Here is a 15,270-nt window from a genome sequence, read left to right as displayed (position 1 = left end):
CACTGAGTCCCCACGCTTCTGATCTTGCTGTTATTAAAATGTGATGGGAATGGGAGATTTTCCAGCACTTCACCGAGAGGCTGAGGTGCTCTAGCATTTGTCAGGAGTGCTTTTGAGTCCTGGCATGGATCTCTCTAAGCACGGGGAACTTCTGGGATCACCTTCCCCATTCTGAACACCAGCCACGAGCAGGAGGAGACAGAGCCATCCTCAGAGTCCTGGAATATCTTCTGCTCTCGTTTTTCTTCCAGGGCTGTTGAGCTGCAGCTGAGCCAGCAGCAAAGACAAAACCTGTGCAAAGCCACCCTGCAGGCTGAAGGTGAAATATTTTCAAAACAGCCCAGGGAAGCCCATGGCTTGTTGCAAATTTGTCAGCATAAAGCAAGAGAATGGAAATAAAAAGCAAATAAAAGGCTTCAAACTTCATTTTAACATCTTTCATCAATGCTGAATTTCCATAGTTGCTAAAAATAAAGTAGGAGTGGAGCAGAATAATATTTGAAAAGGAGAAAAAGAACAAAGTACTCCAATAGCGAAAAATAAAAATCCCTCACAAGTTGTTTTCCAGTGACTGGAACCACATGTGAAATTGGGCCAAACACTCACAGTGCAGCTCCCAGGGCTGAAGTGATACCTACCAAGTCGTGTTTTTTCACCATTTCCTCTCTGAATTCTTGAGCTCATTCCCTCGGCCCTCTGGGGGTGTGTGGGCTCCAAGCCCAGCCCTCACTTGCTACTGAGTGAACAGGACTCTGTTCCCATCTCAGGGCTGCCTCCTGTAGTTCCCATTGTCAGGGAAAATTCCTTTAAGGGAATAGCTCTGGTCCTTCCCAAGGTGACCTTTCCCACTCCCACACTGCCCTCAATTTTACAATTTTACCTCTTTTCAGTGCTGTAAGATTAGAGGAACGCCATGAACTCACTGTGTCTGCAGCATCATCCCAGAGCAAGTTCCTAAAAACAAATGGAAAGGTTCTCCTCCATTGGAAACTTCCATGATTATCTTGTCTTTGCCACCACCCCTTCAAATCCAGCAAGGTCTTTGCAGAGCTTGGTCAGATATTTTTGGCTGAAGGCCCAAAAATTGGTGAGGGGCCACCAGAAGCAAGTGCATGGAATGACAGGAAAGGGGGGATGGATTCCAAGTGACAGAGAACAGGTTCAGATTGGATATCAGGAGGAGATTGTTCCCTGTGAGCAGGGAGAGGCCCTGGCTCAGGTTGCCCAGAGAGAGCAGCCGTGGCTGCCCCATTCCTGGCAGTGTCCAAGGCCAGGCTGGATGGAGCCTGGAGCAACTGAGACCATTCTGGGCTTCTCTGAGCTCCTCAGCCTTTGAAGAACTGACCAAGAGCCAGCACCAAGCATGGTCCATAAGCAGAAACGTGTCCTTTGGAATTTGGGAATGCTTCAGAGGGACAGACTCCCTTCCCTCCTGGGCAGGCTGTGTTCTCCCCAGAGCTGCTGCTCGGGTTTGTCCCTCGCTGCTGGAGCTGTTCCAAGGCACAGAAGAGCTGTGCTGTTTGCAGAGCTGCTCAAGGTGCTCAGCAGGCAAAGCTCTGCCCCTGGCTCTGCTGAGCCCTTCTGTCACTGCCTCCGCCTGCTGAACCCTTCCAGAGATTAGATTTGATTACACAAGAATTCATTAGGATTATCTAATGATATTAGGCGCCACTACTCTGCCAAATTCCTGATGAGTAATGGCTTGTAGTATTGCAGCCATGTAGGAAACCCATAAAACTCTGTTCTCTGACCTTCGCTTCAGTTCCTGAGTCACGGGCTTCAGCTTCTGCATATCCTTGCTCCAGAGCCACAACTCCAACTCCTCTGGAGGCATTTTTAATGGAGAGCCAGTGCAGGGGGAGGTTATGTTGATTTCAAACTGGCTAATCCGGGCTCATTCCCATTCATCAGTGTTATCCTGCTGCTGTAGACAGGGAAACAAGGAGCCGGGCACCGTTCCTACCTGTTACCCAGGGCAGCAGGTGGGTGTGGGTGAGAGCGAGCAGAGGGAAATGTTTCCTTCACCTAAATTCACCCAGTTCAAGTGATACAGTTGTTCTGCAGGCAAACACTGCACCCACCCCTGTGCTCCGGGTGCTGCCAGCCAGCCACAAAGGGCAGGAAAATTAGGGTGTAAGCCTCGGCTAATATTTAAGGACAAATAATTGCATAATACAATAAATAAATGAAATATTACTATTTTTTATTCGCTGCTGGTCATTCCCGCTGAAGTTGTGATGTCTTGTTAGTGATACCCCCGTGCTGTAATTATAGTGAAGAGGAGCCCCAGTGACATTCGCTGTTCCCAGAGCTTGGAGCCGTTTCCTGCGGAACAGCCGTGACTCCGCTCAGCCAAGGCTCGCACCTGAGGCACGGCCCAGGTGACAGCACCTGTGCAGGCAGGTGCTCACCTCCGCCGTCACCTCCCCGCTATTCTGCGCTCCCCGAGCCGCCCTGACACCTGGTTTACTCAGGGTTTACTCAGGGTTTACTCTCCCGGGCTGGTTTCCCCGCAGCCTCTGTTCCCGGTACCCCCGCACGCTCGCCCCCCGCCCGATCCAGGGCTCTGTGCGGAGCCCCCGGACCAAAACACACCCGCGTCCCCGGCCGGGGGGTTCACCCCGGTCACCGACCGCAAGGATCCGGGGGTCCATCCCCAGGGTCCATCCCCGTCACCGACCGCACAGACCGAGGGGTCCATCCCCGGGGTCCATCCCCGTCACCGACCGCACGGACCGAGGGTCCATCCCCGGGGTCCATCCCCGTCACCGAGGAGCGCACGGACCCGGGGGTCTCCGCTGCCCCCGCCCGGAGCGCGCGCGGGGCACGCTGGGAGCTGTAGTCCTGCGCGCCGCCCCCCCCGCGGGGGCGCGGCGGCGGCGGGACTCGGTTACCCAGCATGCCCCACGGGTTATTTAAGGCGCGGCGGCGGCCGCGGAGCGCAGTGACCATGTGGACGCGCAGTTGAGGCGGCGGCGGGCGCAGCCTCCGGGAGCGGGACGGGGAGCGCCGCCGGAATGGGGCTGCTGAGCCGTCGATAGCCCGCTCCGCCGCCTCTGCAGCCAGGTACGGCCGGGAGAAAGCGGGCTCGGCTGGGCAGGGAGGGAGGGAGGCGGTGAGTAGCCGTTGGGGCAGCCCCGTCCCGCAGCCCGAGGGATGCAGCTTGGTGCTGGGCGGGGATGCCCGGGGATGCAACCCGTTGCTAGGCGGGGATACCCGGGAATGCCGCCCGCTGCTGTGCAGGGATGCATTCCCGTGCTCGGCAGGGATGCCCGGCCGCCGCAGCCCTCGCAGAACCGGGCAGAGACCCCTCCGCCCTCCCGGCGGGTCCCGCAGCGCTGCCGGACCGGGGTCCGCTCCCCTGGACCGCCGCGGGCTCGGCAGTGGAGCTGCGCATCCGCTCCAACTTTTCCCGTGTTTGTGCCCCCGTGCTCGGGGCTCAGCTGCGAGCGATGTTTCGCGTTATGTAAACACTCGTGAGCGCCGATGGGGACTTGGCAATGGGCGGTCTTCCTCTTAAATGGTCAGCTGTGGGTGGATGTTTCGGAGGGTCCCGGCGACTGGCCTGACAGGCCAAATATTTGGCTGTTTCCTGGACTACAATAACTGGACTTCGGCGGGGGAAGGGCTGGGGGCACATGTGCATTCCCGGTGCAGTACGTGGGATGTGCCATGGTCCCGGGCGGCTTCGTGCGGGTTGTTCGGGGCTGGCGCTGCCCGCCGCTCCCCCGGGCTCCCCCGCCTGTTGCTGTGCTCGGCTCCGGGGGCTTTTCCCCGCGGGGAAAACGCTCCATGCGGCGGGACCAGCTGGGGCTGGCTCAGCCTTTCCCCTCCCTGCCCCAGGTGGGTTCGCTCTGGCTCCCAGGAGTTTGTGTGAAAAGACTCCAACAGGTGAAAGGCTTGAGTTGAATTTATTGCCGTGTGACAGTTCAGTGCCTGCTCAGCCACAGGCGGATCGGGCTGCGGTCCTGCTGCTCGCAGATCAGGAAGGGAGAACGTGGCTAATACAATCCAGATCCTTGCCTGATGAGGATTTAGTGGCTGCAAGTCGTGTGGGAGCCTTTGGTTTTCTTTATTAGTGAGGGTCGGTACCTGTGCGTGTGTTTTATTTCTTCAAGTGTGTTATTTGCCTTTGAGGTTCTTTTCCTGGGCTCAGAAATTTGCGTGGTGTCCCAGGACTGTCGGACCTGTTGATGCAGAGGCTTGGCTGCCTCGCAGCCCAGCCAGAGGCCCGTGGTGGAGCTGTTTTCCTCGCAGGGCTCAGCTGTGTCAGTGCGGGATGCCATGTGAGGCCAGCATCCCTTCCTTTCCACTCCGTGGTTCCTCTGTGGCCAAGTTAATGGGCTACCAGGCACTGGGTTTCTCGCTGGTTTCTTTTCTGTGCCTTAATTTGCACCAATTTCCTCACACAGCAAGCATTCCACGGTCTAAGTGCCTGGTGGTTTTGCTGGTGTAAGTGCCTGAAGCAGTGACAGCATTGCAGGGTGTTGTGGCTGAGCAGAGCTTTGGCTGCCCAGCACGACTGTTCAGTGAGCAAAGAAAGCTGGTGGCATTGGTAAGGCCAATTCAGGGTTAATTCAGAAATTCAGGGTTAAAGGGACACTTGGTGAAGCAGACGTGGAGATTGACCACTGTGAGACACAGCAGCTTGAGCTGGTGAGGAGCTGCAGTGCTCAGAAAAAGGAATCACTGTGAAAATAAAACCTCAGTTCTAGTGGGTTTCAAAACAAGCTGATGCTGAGCTGATTATTTCTAATGTTTTCTTTAAACCACCTCTTGTTTGTCAATAATAGGGGTTTTTCTTGTTAAAATACCGTATTTCCCCAAGATTAAAGTGTTTGCTTAGATGAGGATTTTTCCCCCATCTGCTTCTTTTGCAGTGTTGATTAAGCCTTGAAAATAGTTTCTTCTTACAGGGTTTCATAAATTAGGAAGTAAACAAACAAGAGTAACTCTGGCTTGTCTTTGCAATCATGGGGTGGAGCTTAGCTCGGGGAAATGGTTTTTCTGAGATGTGCTAATCCTGAGCACCATCGTTTGAGGGTGGAGGAGTGAAGAGCACAGGAGGGGGATGTTTGCTGTGTTTCTTTGATGATGGTTGGTGGAGCTGCAGGTGTGGATGAACAGAGCTGTCCTGGGACTGATGAAAAGGCTGGAAGGGGTGCAAGGGACAGTGGTGATCTCTGGTTATGAATGAGAAATGTAATTTCAGGAGGAATTCTTCACTGAAAGGGCTGTCAGGCATCGTAAGGGGCTGCCCAGGGAGGTCGTGGAATCCCCATCCCTGGAGGTGTCCAAGGAACACTTGGAGATGGCACTTAGTGCTCTGGGCTGGGGACAAGATGAGGATTGGGCACAGCTTGGACTTGATGATCCTGGAAGTCTTTTCCAGCCTCAGTGGTTCTGTAATGTGTCATCAATCCTCACGAGTTCCCTCAAACCTGTTTTGGTGTGGTCTAGAAAAAGCACAAATCGAGTTAAAGCAAGGAAACAATCTCAAGTCCTGGCAGCTGACGAGCGAGGCCGTTGCAGCTTAGAGGGAGATCACAAACCACAATGTCCTGCTGTTGTGTGGTGTGAGGTCTTGTCTGGTTTTGTAGTGACTTCTCTGGTAAAGACAGCTCTGAATGTGGCAAGCAGGGGAGCAGGGCATCTGCAGGGTTGGCAGGTTTGGGGGGAATTTTGGGGATCCAGCTCCTCCTGTGTGCGCTGGAGAAAAGGGAACAGTCCCGGGGTGGTCAAACTGGGGTGGTCCAGATGTCCTTTTGGCTGTTTCTGGTGAGATGAGCTGGGCTCTCCTTGCTGGAATGGACAGCATTGAGGTGGAACTTCTTGTTGTGTGCTGTCAGGCAGGATTAAAGCAGGTCCCGATAGCCTGAGCCCTTGTCTGGTCCCTGCCCGTGAGTTAGATCCATGAGAAGAGGAGGTGTTGCTGGTTCTGATGAGCTCTTGGAGCAGGTATAGCTGCTCTTGGCCCCCTGGCCTCGTTCCTGCAGTGCCACCTGAGCTGTCCCAGTGCTGGTGTGGGACACCAGGGCAGTGCCTGGCCCTGTACTGGGCACTGCTGGGGCAGCTCGGGGATCCTCGGTGCCAGGAAAGCATTGAAGGGCTGGAGTGTGTCCAGAGATGGGAATGGGGCTGGGGAAGGGTCAGGAGCACCACGAGCAGCTGGGAGGGCTCAGCCTGGAGAAAAGGAGGCTCAGGGAGAGTTTCTGGCTCTGGACAAGTCCCTGACAGGAGGGGACAGCCGGGAGGGGTCAGGCTCTGCTCCCAGGAACAGGAGGAGAGGGAACGGCCTCAGGCTGGGCCAGGGGAGGTTCAGGTTAAATATTAGGAAAAATAACTTCACTTAAAAGAATAGTCAAGCATTGCAATGGGCTCTCCTGGGAAGCAGTAGGGTTCCCATCCCTGGAGGTGTTCAAAGGTTGAGCAGATGTGGCTCTTCCTTGGCTCTGACCGGTTTGTTCACTGTGGTGATTCCTCAGTGCACAGCAGACTCCTTTGGAATATCTGATGTGTCAACTTGCAGAGTGTACTGGGAGTCTTTGAGACATTATTACCCCATAAATACCAGATAGTTGTAGTTGTAGGATTGTCTTAAAGCCAGGAGGAATCTCAGGCTCCCGTGGGAGGTGGGATGAGGGTAGTGGCTCTGTAGTAGCTGGTAGACGAGCTGCTGGCTCGCCCGTGGGTGAGTGTGAGGGAAGGCGGCCTCACCAAAGCAGCTTATGGAGACCAAAGGGTTTAGAGGCAGAAAATCATGTGCTGCTAGAAAGTTATGTAAATGTAACATCTCTGTCACAATGAGACCGTGGTGTAAATCCTGATTCCTAAAAATCTGCATTACTGTATGTCTTAAATTAGTTTCTTCTGCTAAAATAGCAACAGAACCTGAAGGTGCTTGGGTGGCCTGGAGCCTTTTTTTGTGCTGTTTGTGTGTGGTAATGCACAAGGGGAGTCAAAAGCTGCCCAGTTTGATCCAGTGGCCTGTGCTGGGTGGGGACAGGTGCTGCTTTGCAGAGTGGGAGAGCAGCAGAGTGTCCCTGTGCTGCAGGGCTGGATGCTGGCTGTGTCCATGGCTGTGCCGAGGGATTCCTGTGCTCTTCCACTGAGCCTGTCCTGGAGCTGCTGTGGGAGGCAGGGTGCCAAAACTGCACGAGCTTTGATCTGGCTCGATATTCCTGTCTGATTCCTGCTCCCCATGGACACTACAAAAGCACTACAGCAATTATTGCCTGGTTCTGTCTTGGTGTGAGCAGTGGGGGATGGAGGCAGAGCCCTCTTTCCAGGGTGCTGCAGCTGCTTGTTAGACTGGCAGAGGCATCCAGGGGCTCCTTGTGTGCCTCCTGCTTGTGCTGTGCCTGCTGAGAACGTGCAATTCCAGGTCTTCAGGGCAGTTGTGGTTTGTGGGATCAAATTTGCTCAGAGAAACCATGGCTGCTTCATCCCTGGCAGTTGGACAGGGCTTGGAGCAGCCTGGGGTAGTGGAAGGTGTCCCTGCCCGTGGCAGGGGGTGCAATGAGAGGATCTTCAAGGTTCCTTCCAACCCAAACCGTTCTGGGATTCTATTCTGTGAAAAAGATGAAATGGAAACTACAGGAACTGTAACTCAAGCGAGGAAAGCTGCAACATTCAGCTGTGGATTCTGAGCTCAGGAGTTTCATTTTCATGCTTGTGGTTTTGGTTGAGCTTGTCAAAACTTGGATCAGAACTTCCTAGCAGCATTCTGTGGAGAATAAAATGTCAGTTGATATCTGAGCACGTTAACCCTCTGGAGCCAAAAGTGGTTTGGAAATGTGCATGGAAGCCTGTGTTATTTGGGGATTTGTGGCTTGTGGCAGTGTAATTGCATCCTCACGTGCCAGAACGCCAACATGAGGAGTGCTGCAGGAAGCTGAGTGTTCACAGGTCACTGATAATCTTCGCTGGAAGTGGCCAAGGCCAGGCTGGACAGGGTTTGGAGCAGCCTGGGACAGTGGGAGTGGAATGAGATCATCTTTCAGGTCCCTTTCAGGCCAAACCAGTCTGTGACTGTGATCCTTTGGTTGCAGAGGTGATCAAAGGAGGGGGAATAGCTGTGAGAAATGGCAATGCCAGATATTTCTGGGTTAGGATGTGAGGTAATGCCTCTGCTTTGGGGGCAATGTGATGCTGAGCTCTAAGGGGAGAGGCTTGGTTGAACCCGGTGTCAGAATGGACACATCCAGTGCATGATGTCTGTGGTCAGAAGATGGTAATCTATGAGGATGCACATGGAAGAAATTTCTGATCATAGTAGGCCAAAAAATGGCTGCAGCCCAAAGGCTGTACTTTGTTTTTTATTTTATGGAACTGTTTAGTACAGTTTTGCATGAAACTTGTATAAACATTTCTTTTGTGCCTTGGCCCATGCTGTCTATTTCTGCAGAAATTCAGTAATCTGCCAAGAAGTTGAGAAGGAAAAAGCTTTGTTTGCAGTCCAGCTCTGTCCCATCTGCATCCCACTCCAAGAAGAAACACATGTCACAGATGCAGACACGGACCTCAGCTGGCAGATGGTGCTTGATCTGAAGGGTTAATTGAAACCTCCTGATTAAAAGAACTCCGCAATCCTTGGCTGCTCCTCTCTTAAGTGTTCACTACATTCAGACGCTACTGCTCGTGGGTGGTTCGGGATTTTGAACCTTCGCCTTCTAGAAAATTACAGTTGGGAGGCCAACAGGTACAAGCCAGCCTGGGAACTGGAGCCTTCATCTGTGAGGGAGCCCGGCCCACCGGGGCTTTGGGGCTCAAAGTAGGTCCCCTGGCCACCAGTGGCTCTCCACACGTGCTCATCATGTGGCGGCAGTGGCTCCTCCTCTTGGGCTGGTTGTCCCGGGGCTGAGGTTTTATCCAGAGAGCCGGCAGCCAGCAGAGGTGTCCGGGAGGGACGAGCGGCGAGCCAGCCACGGGAGTGTCCTGCCGTGGGGACACCACCGGCCCTCGGAGCCTGCAGGGGCTGCACAGAGGGACAGCAGCTTTGGCTTCGCTGCCAGAGGGGACCCGAGCGTGCCGGGGGCAGCCGTGCCAAGCCCAGCCCTGGAGACCGACAGCGGGCCCGCCATGGAGGAGAGGGAGCCCCCGCCGAGGTGCGCGGCTGCAGAGGGCACGGGGCAGGGATGGGGATGGGGATGGGGACACAGGCAGGGAGACTGCTGTGCTGACTTTGGGGTGTGCTGTGCTTGCTAAGGGCTGCAGGAACCAGCCCCTGCCGTGGGGAACCCTCAGTAGATCCCTGGCCACGCCAAGTGACATTGGCACTGCTCTGTGCCCTCTTCTCCCCTGGCCATCTTTGTTCCTTGGCCAAACTCCAGTTGGTGCAATAAGCCAAGCTTGCTCTCTTTCCCCATGACATTGCTTGTCCTGGTCCTTTTGGCGTGTTCCAGCTGTCTCCTGATGGAAATACGCTGGAAAACATTGTGTGCTCGCAGGGCCCTCGTGCAGAGGCTGCTGTCCAGGCTGCCTCCTCCCAGCAGGGCTGGACTTCAGGAGGTATCACCTTCAGTAAGTGCTCCTCACTTCTAATGGGATTAAACAGATGCTGTCAGGCCGTACTTGGTTTGGAACAAAAAAATGGCATTTTTCCCCCGACAGTGTCTCTAACAGATTTTCTTTTCCAGCTGTCTGCAGATGCCTGTCAGTAGGACCTGTCAGTGGTGTTTCTCACCTCAGTCAGTGGCTGCTGTGTGAGGGATTGCTGTCAGAGTGTAACTTCCATGCTGCTGACCTGAATTTTCTCTAACTAGCTTGTCTGGTTGCACTGGGCAAATAATTAAAAAAAGCAGGCACCCTTTCTGAGGAGACAAGGACACTGTGCACACTTGCTTTCCTGTACTGAGGTTTTATTGAGGTTAAAGTTACCAAAATAAGTTGCCTTATCTGTTTTCTTAAACTGCTGCTGAACCTATGAAATAGTAACTTCTGAATAAGTTTGTCACTGATACGATAAAAAAAAATCTCTTTATCTGTGAAGTGGCTAATAGTATGAATAGAACATAATGAACTTGGCCATCATCTTGCTGTGTGAATTTACGCTCCTGTTCCTAATTATTTTTGGAGGAAGGGGAAGCGTGTGCTTGATCAGATGTGCAGTGAGCCTGATCTCCCTCCTGGGAGCAGAGGGGAGTGAAGGGGGATTTGGGAGACCTGGATTCGAGGCTGACCTGCTGCGTGTCCTTGAGAAAGTCACGGTGCTGTGCTGCTCCCTCCTTCCCCTCTTCCCCAGCCTCCATCTTGCCTGCTCAGCCTGGAAATTGGGGAAGAAAAAAAATCTGCTGTGTTTTCAGCGTCGGGAGGAAAAATACTCGATGTGAGCAAGTGCATTTCTCCTCCTTAATCTAGCAGTGCATCAGCAGCCCATGAGTGGCAGCTAGCAGCCTCCTGGACATGAAAGGTTGCAGCTGAAGGGGAAAACAAGATCCTGTGGTAGATTAATGTACTGCACTGATAGGGTGGGTTTTTTTTAAGGTGTAATCTCTGAAATGCAGCTCCATGTGCATAAAATGAGCAGTGCTGAGCCCTGCCAGCACCCAGCACTGTCCCTGTCCCACCTCAGGTGTGTGAGGATCCCGGTGTTCAGGACGTGGCCTGCTCCAAAACCCCAAAATCCCTTTATTTGCCTTTCCCTGGCGAGTGCAAAGAGCTCCTTTTGCATTTGCTAAGTCAGAAGCTTTGCAGATGACAGAGCCCTGTCCTCAGCCTCAGCACAGTGATTATTCACTGGGTGAGCTTTTAAATAAAGCACTTCCTCCCTTCTTCAGCTGCTTTAATGGGATTCTTAGGAATCTTTCTTAGCGTCCTCAGGGAGGAAACCTTCCCTTTTTTACTGAAATAAGAATGAGAAACATCAGGTTTGGGTTCAGATTTTCAAGTTAGCTGCACCTGTGAAAATACAGAATGCTCTGTGGATGTTAACCAAAAAAAACACATGAAATCTTGGTTAGTCTGTAGGAACAAATTTTCAGCCAAGTAATCTTGTAAAATTTGGATTTATCAGATTATCTAAGCACTGGATTTTCAGTATAATACGGGGTTTGGTTGCATTTAAAAAATGTGAAATTCCTTGGCCTAATTTAGCAATATTAATGACCTGATTCCATTTAATTCAAACAGACTTACCTGTTCTTGGGGGATCTCAGCTCTGTTAATTTCTGGATGATTCTGCTTATGCCATTAAGCAGTTCTTTGTGTTTGCTTCTTTGTTGTCTTTCTACCCTTAAGCTCTGGTCTTGTTTCTGTCAAAAACTGAAACAGAATTAAACTTTCACTCTGGAATTTCCTGTCGGCAGTAATGAAGTTGAAACACTTTAGTACAGTCTGAGATTCTATTCTTAAACAACTGAGATAGTGAAAAAGACTTTGATAAAGTGCTGCTCCAGTTTTGCTACCAGCACATGTGAAATGGGCAGTGTTTATTGAATTGAGCACTAAACCACAATGAAAATCTGCCAGTAGAGACCTGACTGCATCCTGGGACTGCAGGGCACAGCAAGGAGCGTTTTTTCCTCGGAACAAACATCATTAGAAGCATCTTGGAAAGACACAGTAATTTGTATCCCAGTTGCTGGGAATCAAGCAGTCTGCAGTGAGACACATTTGGGCTTGTTTATTTTACAAACGGGATTTGCAGTCGCGGGGTAAAGAATGAAAATCCCACACAAGGCAGACGTGTGAGACGTGAAATCACGGGAGTGGCTTTGGGTTCTTTGAAAAAGCCTTTTCACAAACGCTGGAGATGGGGAATGACAGTGCAGGGATGCTGTCACAAACAGTCCCCGTGAGGAGGGGCTTCAAGGGGGCCCTGACTCGCTCCTCAAGGAAAGCAAACTCACAGCATCGCTCTTGAAACCTGTTTTTGTGACTTAGCATGGGAGTGAGACGAGTGATGGGAGAAATTAGCGTGAAATGTTTACAGAGCAGTTGCATTTCCCATTCGGGGAGTTTCGAAGGCAGCTGTCTCATCGAGGTGTTTGGTGTTGAACAGTCAGTCTGATTTCAGTGTTTTCACTGGTAATCCTGCTTTAGCTGCCGCTGTGAAATGTGTTTTCATGAGAAAAAGGGTTGAATTTCAGGGACTATATTAGGCTTATCCTGGCTTATTCAAGGCCATTAGGCTGAGCATATGCTCTGCTTGTGCCCTAAAATACAACAGAGTCCTGAGAGCTGCTGGGACCCGCTCAGAGCTTCTCCCTGGCTTTGGGGACAAACCGTGGCCAAGGGCTTGCACAAACCCTTCCTCTGCATCTCAGAACTGGCTCTGTTCAGTCCTTTCTGCTCTAGGAAAAGCAGCTTGGAGAGACACAAGATAATCTGTGGTCAGAAATAACCAGCACTGAACCCCGGAGCTGCGTCGTTTCTGTTCAGTCAGAACATCAAACTCGTGGTGCTGTGCTGCAGATTTGGGCTCTCCAGAGCAGGAGGGGAAAGTGCTGGAGCTCCTGGGCTGGAGAGCAGGTTTTCCTGGCTTTGATTCTCTGCCTGGCTTTAGCTAATGCACGTTCAGTTCCAGCCCCATAGAGCAGAGCTGGCTGAGAAGCTTGTAGGTCAGGTTCTTGAAATTCACATGAAATTCAACAGAATTTTATGTTTATTTATTTATTTTAGTCAGTTTCTTAAACACAAACTTGATTTTGTTTTCCTGTGCAGATGAACTGTATATTAAACATACCGAGACACTGACTTTGATACAGGCATGAGGAAATAGTCACCACTGTAATTATAGAAATTCAGGTTTTCAGGGCTTGAAAAAATACTGCAGGATGTGTTCATATCTCAGGAATTTTTTGATGTCTATGGACAGATACAGCTTCAGATTAACTTCTCAATGTACAGTCCTCTTTTAGTTCACGTTTCTTTTGTAGCCTGGCAAGTCCTTCTGTCTGTTAAAATTAGAACCTTCAGCTTAGTGGGAAAAGAACATAATTTTTAAAGCTTGGGTTGCTGCTCTCGACATTGCTGCCACCTGAGTTAAGCTGCTTGGAGAAACCTGACTTCATTTTTGCTAGGTAATGCCATGCTTATCAGCACTTCATCTTTGATTTTTTGAAGTGAGTTTAGCTGGAGGGAATCTTGTTTTCCTGCAGTGTTTAAGGGGAAGGGGAGGACACTGCTCCCTGGGCAACACTGCCGTGTTTCAGCTGGAACAGGATGGATTTCCTGCAGGAGTCCCCTCTTGCAAGGCTGTGAGAGTGCCATTAAAACTGGGATTATGCACAGAAAAACTGCAAATGTTCTCTTAGGGCCGTCGCCTCCTCTAGCATAAATCAATTGCTCTTGGCACTGGCATATCTAGAATAAACAAACAGTGGGGTAATGGCTGTGTTTGTCTATGGAGCACAATTGCCTTTCGGGCAGCGTGGTTGTGCTGTGCCCACGAGAGCTGTGCTGGCAGGGTGTGAAACCCTCCTGTGCTGCACTGGCAGAGTCCTGATGCCATCCCTGTGTGTGGCAGTGTCCTGGGGAGGGGACGTGTCCCCTCCCAGCCAGGGGGACACACACGGGTGCTCTGACTGGTGTGTCCAGGAGCAGACCTGTCCTCCTCGGTGCCTGTGGTCTCCCTGTGCTGTGAGCTTGGCATAAACGTGCCAAGGCTGACAGATTTTTACTGCCTCCGCTTCTGGCTTGTCCTGCTGAAGAAAATAATCAAAAGTGACCCCCACAGAGGTCTGATTTTGGGAGGATTAGTGTGGTCAGCTGTTGTTGAGAGTATCTTTTAGAAAAAAAGGTTTTACTGGATACCTGGGAGCTTTGCTCTTGAAAACTTTGCAGTTTGACTTTTGGCTTCACATTTCCCAGTTGCCAGAGGTAGAAAATACTCCATTTGGGGTGGCTGATCACTGAGTATTTGATGCCAATAACTGGAGTGATTTTTTTTCGTCCCTTGTGAGGAGACTGTGAAAAGCTTTGAAGCTAAATCAGTGTAGAAATGCTTCTCTTCCCTTGAACTGGGGAGGCCCCTGGGGTCACTGAGTCCCTGCTCCATCTGCCAGTCCAGCGTGTTCTGAGCACATGTGGGGAGAAGTGTCAGGGGGGCTGATTTTTGGCTATTAAACATTAAATGTAGCCAGTTTTCATTTTGACTGTGAGGCAGCCTGAGGATAAATCAGTGTTTTATGAGAGGCTCACCCCATGGGAATTGGCTTCCTGAGGTGGTGGAGCATTTCCTGGTGTGTTGGAGATGACATCACACTGAACTCTGTGATGGTTATGGTAAAGCTGATAAACATTTCATTAGTGGAATTAATTAAATTGCAGAAGAGCTTTTTTTAGGGGTTTGCACTATTGCAATATGTCAGAGTTACAGTATCCTGGTGTGTTGGGGTCTTCCTTGGTGAAGAAAATGTAAAAGATTTGAGGTTGTATCCTGGAAAATGGTGCAGGAGTTTGCTTGTCCATCCCTGAGCCTGGTTTTGGTCAGTGGTCTGAGATTTATTTTTTTTTTTCCTAAGACAAAGTCTCTAATGGAAGTCAATAATTTTGACCTTCACATTCCCTTGGGAACAGCTGCCTCCCGTGAGGGAAAAGCAATCCCCCTCACAGCCTGGAAAGGAAACCTTAAAGCCATTGTGGAAAGGGTTAATTTGGAAGCATCTGTGGGTTTTGTTGCCTTAGACAGCTTTTTCTTTGGCTGTATTAACTCAGGGCTGAGCCGAATTTTGAGGGATGAAAAGGTTTTCAGTCTGAAGCTGGTAGTTTTACATCCAAGTCAGGAAATGGGGGAAAGTTGTATTTCCAGTGCTGCTAATTCAGTCACTCTGCATATTTCTGTATGTTTCATGGCATAGATCTTAAAATAGGCAGCAGAGTTTTCCTGTCCACTTATCAAGAATGGGAACAGACTTTGTACCATGCAGTGGCTGCAGGACTTGGCATTTAACAGGCAACCTGGAGCCAAAGGGTTTGGGTTTGTGTGTACCCAGATCTGGTTCCAGGGAAGCTGAGACCCCTGTACCTGATATCAGCCTGGCCTGTTATCTCTTGCTTTTCCTGGATTTGTTTTTCATTGTACCACTGACACAGATTTACACGGATAGAATGTCAATGGTGTGCTTTGATTTAATAATAATGAAAGTTGTTATTGTTATTTCCAGCAGCACAGATTCTTTGGGAGTGAGGAGAGAGATGTGGTTGGAACTTGTCAGAAGTGTAACTTCAGGTTTTTATTGCCCTTTCATAGCTTCAGACATCACCTGTTAGATCTCCATGAATTTGTCCTTGCTGAGCTCCAGCCTTGCCTGACAACCCGATCCTTGT

General features: G+C 50.9%; 1 protein-coding gene across 4 annotated transcripts in view; it reads left to right on the top strand.

The window, feature by feature from the left end:
- The first annotated feature begins 2,919 nt into the window (after positions 1-2,919).
- Positions 2,920-15,270, top strand: part of ITPR1 (inositol 1,4,5-trisphosphate receptor type 1) — a 155,322-nt gene continuing 142,971 nt past the window's right edge. For all 4 annotated transcript variants that reach the window (XM_063411837.1, XM_063411835.1, XM_063411836.1 and 1 more), the window contains exon 1: positions 2,920-3,066. The gene's annotated coding sequence lies outside the window, so the exon portion shown is untranslated. The remainder of the gene's footprint in view (positions 3,067-15,270) is intronic.

Source organism: Prinia subflava, chromosome 14, assembly GCF_021018805.1.
Source record: "Prinia subflava isolate CZ2003 ecotype Zambia chromosome 14, Cam_Psub_1.2, whole genome shotgun sequence".
NCBI classification, from domain to species: domain Eukaryota; kingdom Metazoa; phylum Chordata; class Aves; order Passeriformes; family Cisticolidae; genus Prinia; species Prinia subflava.
Note: the sequence above shows the minus strand (reverse complement) of the source record. Positions and strands in the feature narration are given on the sequence as shown.